Here is an 8,311-nt window from a genome sequence, read left to right as displayed (position 1 = left end):
AACTGAGCATCGGTCCAAGAAGAAAAAATAGCAGCATTAAATGAATTAGGTGTACCGTCACGAGGGTCGACAGGAACAATTTTCTTGGATGATCTGGGTGGGATAGGTATAAACCCAGCTTCTTCATTCCAACGCCCAGAGGGTTTCCTGGGTTGGTCACTTCTTCTGATCTGCTATTGTATATGACCAAGTGTAGTGGCTGTAGCAGGGCGTTTTCCAGAAGTTGAGTCAATAGGGGCCTTCTCAACCAACATGTCTGAAGAAGAGTCCCTACCACTAAGATGACCAATCCTTGGGACAGTTAAAGTAACAGAAGTCAGTTCCTCAGGGATAATAACCGATTCAAACTGGTTAAGATTCTTCTCGTTCAGAATAAGGTCATCATCAGCGATCACATCAGAGGGGAAGACATCATCTTCCCCCCAGTCAAGCAATTCCTCATCAGAATGGTCATCCCGTGCAGTAATAGGTGGTGTGGGGTCTTGAGAAAAGAATTTCTCAGAATTGACGATAGGAGCTAAAGTCCACCCACCATGAACAAAGATCCAATTATAACCATCTGTGATAGGAATATTCGGTGGTTCTGGATTTATGTGTGTAGGTAGGACATCGGTATTAAAGGAATCGATCTCCAAAGGTGTAACAATTTATTTTCCTTTATCACCAGCTAAAGTGATTGAAGAAATGTCATGAATATTCACTGGTAAAGTTCTCAAATTCGGATCAGAATTAACCAAGTTCTGATTCTTAATTAAAAGGGTTGATTGAATTAATTCCAATTGAGAGATATTGGAAGCAACCATATCCCGAGGCATGATCAATTCAGCATGTGTATTATCTTTTATCACAAATGAGTTCAAATCCCGAGGAGCTCCCCTCTCATTTGGATCCAAGGATTTAGCCTGATTGTCTTGGGATTGGTTCTCATTTGAATTATTGAGGGAATCTGGAGAAATACAATCTCGAGGCGATTCAGACACTCGCAAGCGTCCAAGCTGATCAGTGATGGCCTGATCACGATGCACATCTACGGCCATTGTGAGATCACTCTTCACGTGGCCACTGTGCAAACACAGTGCATCCCCTTCCTCGTGTCTCTCTCGAGAGAACGGAGGAATCTGGGGGATCGCTGTGGGGAGATCACCGGAGCTCCGGCGTACCTTGGGTAAGGACAAGTCGTCCGAGCTCTCCACGGAAATCAGAGTTTTCTCAGCGGAAGACGGCGGGCGAGATGATGAAGCGACAGATGGCTTCAGAAGAGGAGGAGGAGTGGGACCTTGGATCGTCTTCGACCTGATTATCGGAACGCCGTCGTCCTCAAGTGAGACTAAGAAGCTTCTTATTCCCACGTCAACGGTCATCTCAATAGGGAAGGAAGTAGGGGATTTAAGCCTTACGAGGACCCGCATGTGTTCAAGCGAAATATCTTCTTGCTTTCGGACTAAGATGAGCTCTCCCAGTGGTCTCAAGACTTCCACAATTGAATCCCAGTTCCAGCAATGAAGAGGAAGATTGGTTATTCTTATCCAGTTATAATTCCTAGCTGCCACAGCGTGAGATCCGAACTCCGGGGTCCAGTGTGAAAGACTGATGGTACAAGGGCCATGCTTGGTGGAGAGGGTGAGCTTGTTAATCTTAACGATGGATGCTACTGCTTTTGCTGAGAATAGGGTAAGAATGAAGAAGTCTCCAAAGGGGGTGAGGTTCTCACATTGGTCGGAGTTCAGATGATACGGCAGCGCATCATGAAGAGAGTTAACACTCGCATTGCCGGATAAAACCTTGATGATCACCCTTCTTTTGAGGTCTTCTTTGGATTGGATGATGGCTTCAGAGATGGGAAGAGAGATCCTCAAAGAAGAGGTCTTTGAAATAGTATGAGAGATGGGAACATGGAGCAGAGGCTTAGGGGAAGGAAGCTTCTTCTTCTGGATAGGCTTCTCCGGGTGTGGGCCAAAGGAAGGAGGTTTGAAAGGGCATCAAGCTGCATAATGTCCGATTCCAGAAGAACGACGACAAGTGAGTTGGTGGCGACAATCTTCAAATTTGTGCCCAGATCTAAGACAACGTTTACATGTTTCTTCAGAATCCGAAGAACAACGACGCTTCAGTGAGGCAACAGTCTCTTGAGGAGGAGAAAGACGAGCAATATCAGCGAAGGAAACTCCTTCTTTAACAGGAGAGTTCTTAGTCATTTGCGGTCCTTCAGCTGGAGGTGGAGAATGGGAAACCAATGAAGCAGCATTGGCGGGTTGATGCAGCGAAACGAACTACTCCGAGTGAGTGTCTCTTCGGGATCCACCATGGCCATGACGAGCACTGCCACGATGTCCACCCTGTGAGAACCGGTTTCCGCCGCGATGAAGACGAGCTCTGCCGTGAGAAAACCGAGAGCCACCGTGAGGGTCCCGAGCACCACCATGAGGGTTCCTAGCGCCGCCCAGGAATCTCATTTTTCTACCCTTCAATACATAAATAGAAGGAAAAAAGCAAAGTCAAAAACGCAACTAGAGACAAATGTTTTTTGAACTCAAAGTAAACTGAAGTCAAGTGCTAAAAAGTTTTGAATGGCATGTGATGGTGTATTATTTAATGTATTATTATATTAGTATGTGTTTTCTACCTCTAAAAATATTAAAACAACTTATTCGATCGTTATTTTTAGTATTTAAACCACATAAATTTGCCTGTATTACCATTTTTCTTTGAAATACAAACTAGAGTGGCCTTTCAAAAAGATTAAGATACTTCATAATGCTAATTATATATATAGAGAAAAGGTTCTCTGTGGACGTGCATAGACGTCCACAGAGAACTACAGTAATGCTAACCTTTAGCTACAGTGAGAGCTAATCTTAGATTAATGAGTTCATTAGTTTTAATTTTGTTTTTACTGTGCATCCTACTTTTTACTGTGCTACTGTTCATAAGCACAGTAACACTGTTCATTGAATAGTGTCCGACCGTTGGATCGAAATCCAACGGTCCAAAGCAACGTTCACAGATTTTTTAACTGTGAACGTGCATAGAGGATTGATCCTCATATATATATATATATATATATATATATATATATATATATATATATATATAAAGCATGATCAAATCACCCTACAAATATTAACCATTCCGTGGAAGTTAATTATACTACCACTCAGTTATTATGGTAATGGTAAAATAATTTAATATAGTAATTATATAAAATACCATTTATATATATATACACATAACATTTAGAGAAAGAAGAAGAAGAAGAAAAAGAAGAAAGAAAACTTACAATTTTTGCCATAAACTTCTCGGGTCTCTAATCTTAGTCTGTTTGGTATTGTTTTGAGGGCAAGTGGCTTTGTCTTTCATTGGACAACTTGCGTGAGGAGGTGCAATGTCTCTATGGTACCCCTTCACTGGTGCTATATAAGCCTGTCCTTGAGAAGAATGTGCTATATAAAAATAAAAAAAAAGTAAAAATAATTAGATTATGGATATATCATTAAAAAAAAACATAAAAAGTGAAAGAAAGAAAGAAAGAATCAGTAACAACTAACAACATACAAGCAGGAGGTGCTTCTTGTTGATTGTAGTGGCTCATGTTTGTTTCTTTGCTATATAGAACAACAACAAGAAGAAGTTATATATATACATATATATGCTTGGATATGCTTTGTGCCTTATTAGAGTTGATGTGTGTGTATATATAGATTGTGATGCAGCGGTATACTCGAACTGTTGATTCGCGCACGAATACCCAGTACAAGTCTTCAAAACCTGTTGATCAAAGATAGCCAGGAATTGAAAAAAAGAGAGTAAATTTTATTACTCAAGAGAATAACTATTACAAAACTGATCTTACTCTCGCTCATAGGCTTACATTAAATAGTAAAAAATCAAAGATATGAAAATAATCCTAAAATGGAGATAATTCGAAAATATACCAAAAATGGTAAATTTTCAAATACCGGCAAGAAATAAAAGAGTTAACAAAATAAATGCTAACGCCATAAACGGCTTACAAATCAGAGATTTCTAGCCAAATTAATAGCGAAATCAATTATTATTAAAAATAGCAAAATCAGGGTTTTCGAGGCCTAAACGATGGAATTTGGCCGAAATCATGCATGACTCACGAGTTTGCGCAACAATGACTTTTTGATATTTTGTTCAAATGGATTGCGGTCATACCTGAGGCGACGTTGTTGACGAGTTACATGTCATAAGACCCAGGAAATATGGATTCAGATTAGTAATACTATCAGAAAACCGATCCATATTCCCAATGGGATCTCTTCTGGGACTTGGCTCAACCAAGACTATTTAGGAAATGATAACTACACTCAATCAATCATTGATGCCACGGTGTGGTTCATATGGAAAGCCAAATGTAAAAAGGTGTTCAGCAACACTCCTTTGAATACTGTCATTGTCTCCTCTCAAGCACTTGGTCACGCCAGGGAGTACCACTACTCATCTTCTGACTATATTGGTAAGAATTTTATTAATAATAATTTATCCTTTGCTGATAGTCCAACTTTGTTCACTGCAGTAATTTACAATGAAGAGTCTTCATCTGTTGGCTGTGGATTCCTAGTATATGATCATCAAGCTAAGTTCATAGCTGTGGGGAGTTGCCGGTGTCCTGCTGCCTCAGACTTGGATGCTGAAATGATGGCTTTTTGCTTTGGGCTCCATAGCTGTCTCTGTAGAGGGACAAACGTCAAGTCTGTTCTAGCGTCAAATGAGAACTTGGTCGCGGCAATCAAGCAGGGCTTCTTTGATGATTACTGGAGAATGAATTGGCAGGTTACTGCAATCAGGGAGCTGCTAGTTAATGTGGGAGATCCTAAGATGAATGCTATCCCAAAATGTTGGAATCGGGCAACCTATTCTCTTGCTCTCCATGGTTTAAAGCATCACAGTATATCATTATTTCATCAAGGTAGGGATCTACCCAGGTGGATAATGAATAGCCTTAGAAAGTTTGGAGTGAGTTGTTAACCTTTTGTGTCTGAGTTTTAGTTGTTCTTATTTAGTTTGTATTGTTAGTTTTTTGTCTTGTTTCTGTTTTTGGGTCTGTAATATTGAACTCTTTGTAAACTTTTCTTTATTATTAATAAAATAGCTCATAGAGCTCCTTTCCCTAAAAAAAAAAAGAAAAAAAAAGAATAGTAATATTCATGCAATAACCCTCCGTTTACAAATTAACTCTGGACTCTGTTTGATATAGATGTTTCAAAGTTTATGTATGACTTTTCTTCAATTCAGACTTTTTCTTTTTCTTTAAGGTTATTATTATATTTTTGGAAATTAATAAAAAGTTTGATAATTACTGATCTGAAAACCAAGCCTTACTCTATTTTTTTGTGCCACAGATTTTTGAGGAGTATGTAAAGACATGGATTGCAATGGTGCCATTGCAAGTTAATTAACTATTCTGTCCTTGTCGCACTATTTGAAAAAAAAATAAAAATAATAAAAATAAAAACAATAGAAGAATGTGGGAAGATAACAAAATTCAGTTGCACCAAAGCCATCTAGTTCGGGTGATTAGTGACACTACTTTGGGTCTTTGGCAAAGGAGAAAGGTAGTAAAAATTTGAACCCCTCTGAGGAATTACTCCACAGGAGTTTGAACTCCTCACACGGCTATAAGCCAAGGTAAAGGCACGCTAGACATTAACTTCAAGCACGTCATTTTAAGCTTAGGCGCATGTTGCTTTTTTAAAAAACTAATAATAAAAAAAATAATAATAAATAAATAAAAATAAAAAACAAAATTCAGTTGCAAGGATCTGTCAAAGCTTATTGTCAGTGGCAAAAAAGGGTTAATTAAGAATCTAGAAAATCTATTCTGTGCCTCGGACATTTTTTTTTCAAAACTCATACTTCAAGCAAACACATGTCTATACATAAGAGAGAATTATAAGAGTTTGTTGCAGTTTAGAGAATGAGCATTGCAGCCTTGTATTACTTTATCATATGTAAAATCTCATTAGTAAATGAACTGCTCATGCAGTATATTTAATTTACATGCTCATGAGATTTTTCAACTCTTGCGACAGCAATCTTGAATCTGTGTGATTGGAAAATTGAAGCTTTTTTTTTTTGTACATTTATCTGTTCATGCTATGAAGTTCAGAAAGAATGTTACTAGCTGTTTGCTGGTACTTATATATATATATTTATGTGGTGGTAACAGACAATAAGGTCCCTCAGTTTTTGTACATTTCAAATATCTATTGATGAATCCATAGTTTCAAATAAGGACATTTTCTGAGAATGACCAGAAAGGTTTCTGATGCATATTAGTGAATTTGTTGAATATTATTGATGCATTTAACGGGCTCACCGCTAGTCTTCTAAATGAAACATCAAGACTGGGAACAAAACTTTTTCATATCCAAATGGAGCATGCACCAGATGGTCTATAAAAATTCTTGTACACTTTATTGCTTGCAAATACAATTCTTATTTTATTGGACCCAATTTCTGGGGTTCATGTTGCCTGGTTTTAAAATCAGATATTTTCTATATCTAGTCTATGACAGTTAGACATGTGTTTTTTTATTTTTTTAATGTTGTAATTAACTTTTTTTTGGAACAAATATCGAAGTTGCTTACATAACAAATTTTTTTATTTAGAATAAAAAGCTTCTTAAGTTGCTTACAGTGGCTTGTAGCTTCCATTACCCTTGAACTTAGAAATTTTACAATGGGCTAATAAAATTTGTAAAATTTTATTGAGCCGAGACTGCAAGCAATGAGGGTTTGCCAGTGGCATGGTGATGTCGTTGTACAGCTATGGAAATTACAAGAATGTGAATATATTGTTGCACGACCACCTTTATATCCAAAAGAGTGATAACTGTTCCTTATCAAGTGAGAAGTCTCACTTGACGGATCAACTATTTCTCACGATATTTATTGAGTTGAGTGACTTATCAGTTTTATCAAATATATAAAATAAATATATAATTGTGTGTGCAATGTATATAATTTCAACCTAAAAGAGATCCAAAGAGGGACTATATATTATCTTGATTTTAACAATGCGAAAGGTGTGTATAAATAAACCTGGCGTGGGGAACTCAAACAGGTGAATACCTATGAAATTTAATGAAGTTATGAGCACTTGTGTGTTTATCAAGGCTTGCAGGAGTACTGAGAAAACAATGAATTGTAAGCTTGGATAGAAGTTTGGTTTTTTAGAAATTTCAGTTCAACTCATGCGATTTAAGCAGAAAGCAACACAAAATCCTTTGGAAAATTTTTTTTAATGAAAAAAATCTTAAAATTCTTTATTTCCATAAAAAGGCTCTTTTATTTTACTAAATGCTCAAGCCCCTTTGGATTTTGTATGATTGTTTTGTTTATGCCCACACATTATAAAAATTGCCATATTAGCATTTGTTGCCAATGCATGACTTGTTGAAGATATTGATTAGAACCTGTCAAGAGATGCTGCAGCTCCAGGAACTCTCCAGAAATTCAGCAATGTTGCTCTACAGCTGGGAACTCAAATCATGATAGGATAGAAAGTTGTTTATCAGGTTGCAGTTGTTTGTGTTGCGCGTGGGGATGCTTTAATTTTCTTTTCACTGTGTTTGGTTGTAATGTTTGTTTAATTTGAATGTTCTCAATGCATGTACTATACAACCATGAAGGTTGGTCTACTAGGCGTTTGTTTAAATGCCTGGTGTTTGATTGAATGAAAGAAGCAAGTTACTCAGTGTGAGAAAACGTCTGTCTTCTTTCTCTTTCACTTTGCTCTCGTTGTATGACATTGAAGTGATTATACTTTGTGAGAATTGAGTGAAATTATGGTGTGTTTGTTATCTATCCATACTCCTAGTTACAGAATTCCAAGCAAAGCAGAGTGTGTGTTGCTCATTCAGTTATCTTGATCCTAATAGTGGTATCAGAGACTTGTCATTGAATCTAGGCAAAGATGTCAAGCTCCTCTTCAGCAAAGGATGCTGATGTTCCCTACTTCAAAGGTGAGAATTACAACCTTTGGGCATTGATGATGAAGACCATGTTTAGATCAAAAGATCTATGGAAATTGGTGGAGAAGGGGTTCAGTGAAGAAGGAGATGCTACTAGAATCAATGAAAGCCTCAAGAAGGATGCTAAAGCCATGTATCTAATCCAGCATACACTTGATCCAAGGATACTGGTGAGGATTTCTGAAACCAAGACAGCTAAGGAGGCATGGGACATTATTAAAACTGAGTTCCAGGGAGACTCAGACAACTCAACATTCAGCTTCATGCTCTTCAAAGGGACTTTGATGCTATCAAAATGAAGCAAAGTGAAA

The sequence above is a fragment of the Dioscorea cayenensis genome, chromosome 15 (genome assembly GCF_009730915.1).
Source record: "Dioscorea cayenensis subsp. rotundata cultivar TDr96_F1 chromosome 15, TDr96_F1_v2_PseudoChromosome.rev07_lg8_w22 25.fasta, whole genome shotgun sequence".
NCBI classification, from domain to species: Eukaryota; Viridiplantae; Streptophyta; class Magnoliopsida; order Dioscoreales; family Dioscoreaceae; genus Dioscorea; species Dioscorea cayenensis.
This window is presented reverse-complemented; position numbering follows the sequence as displayed.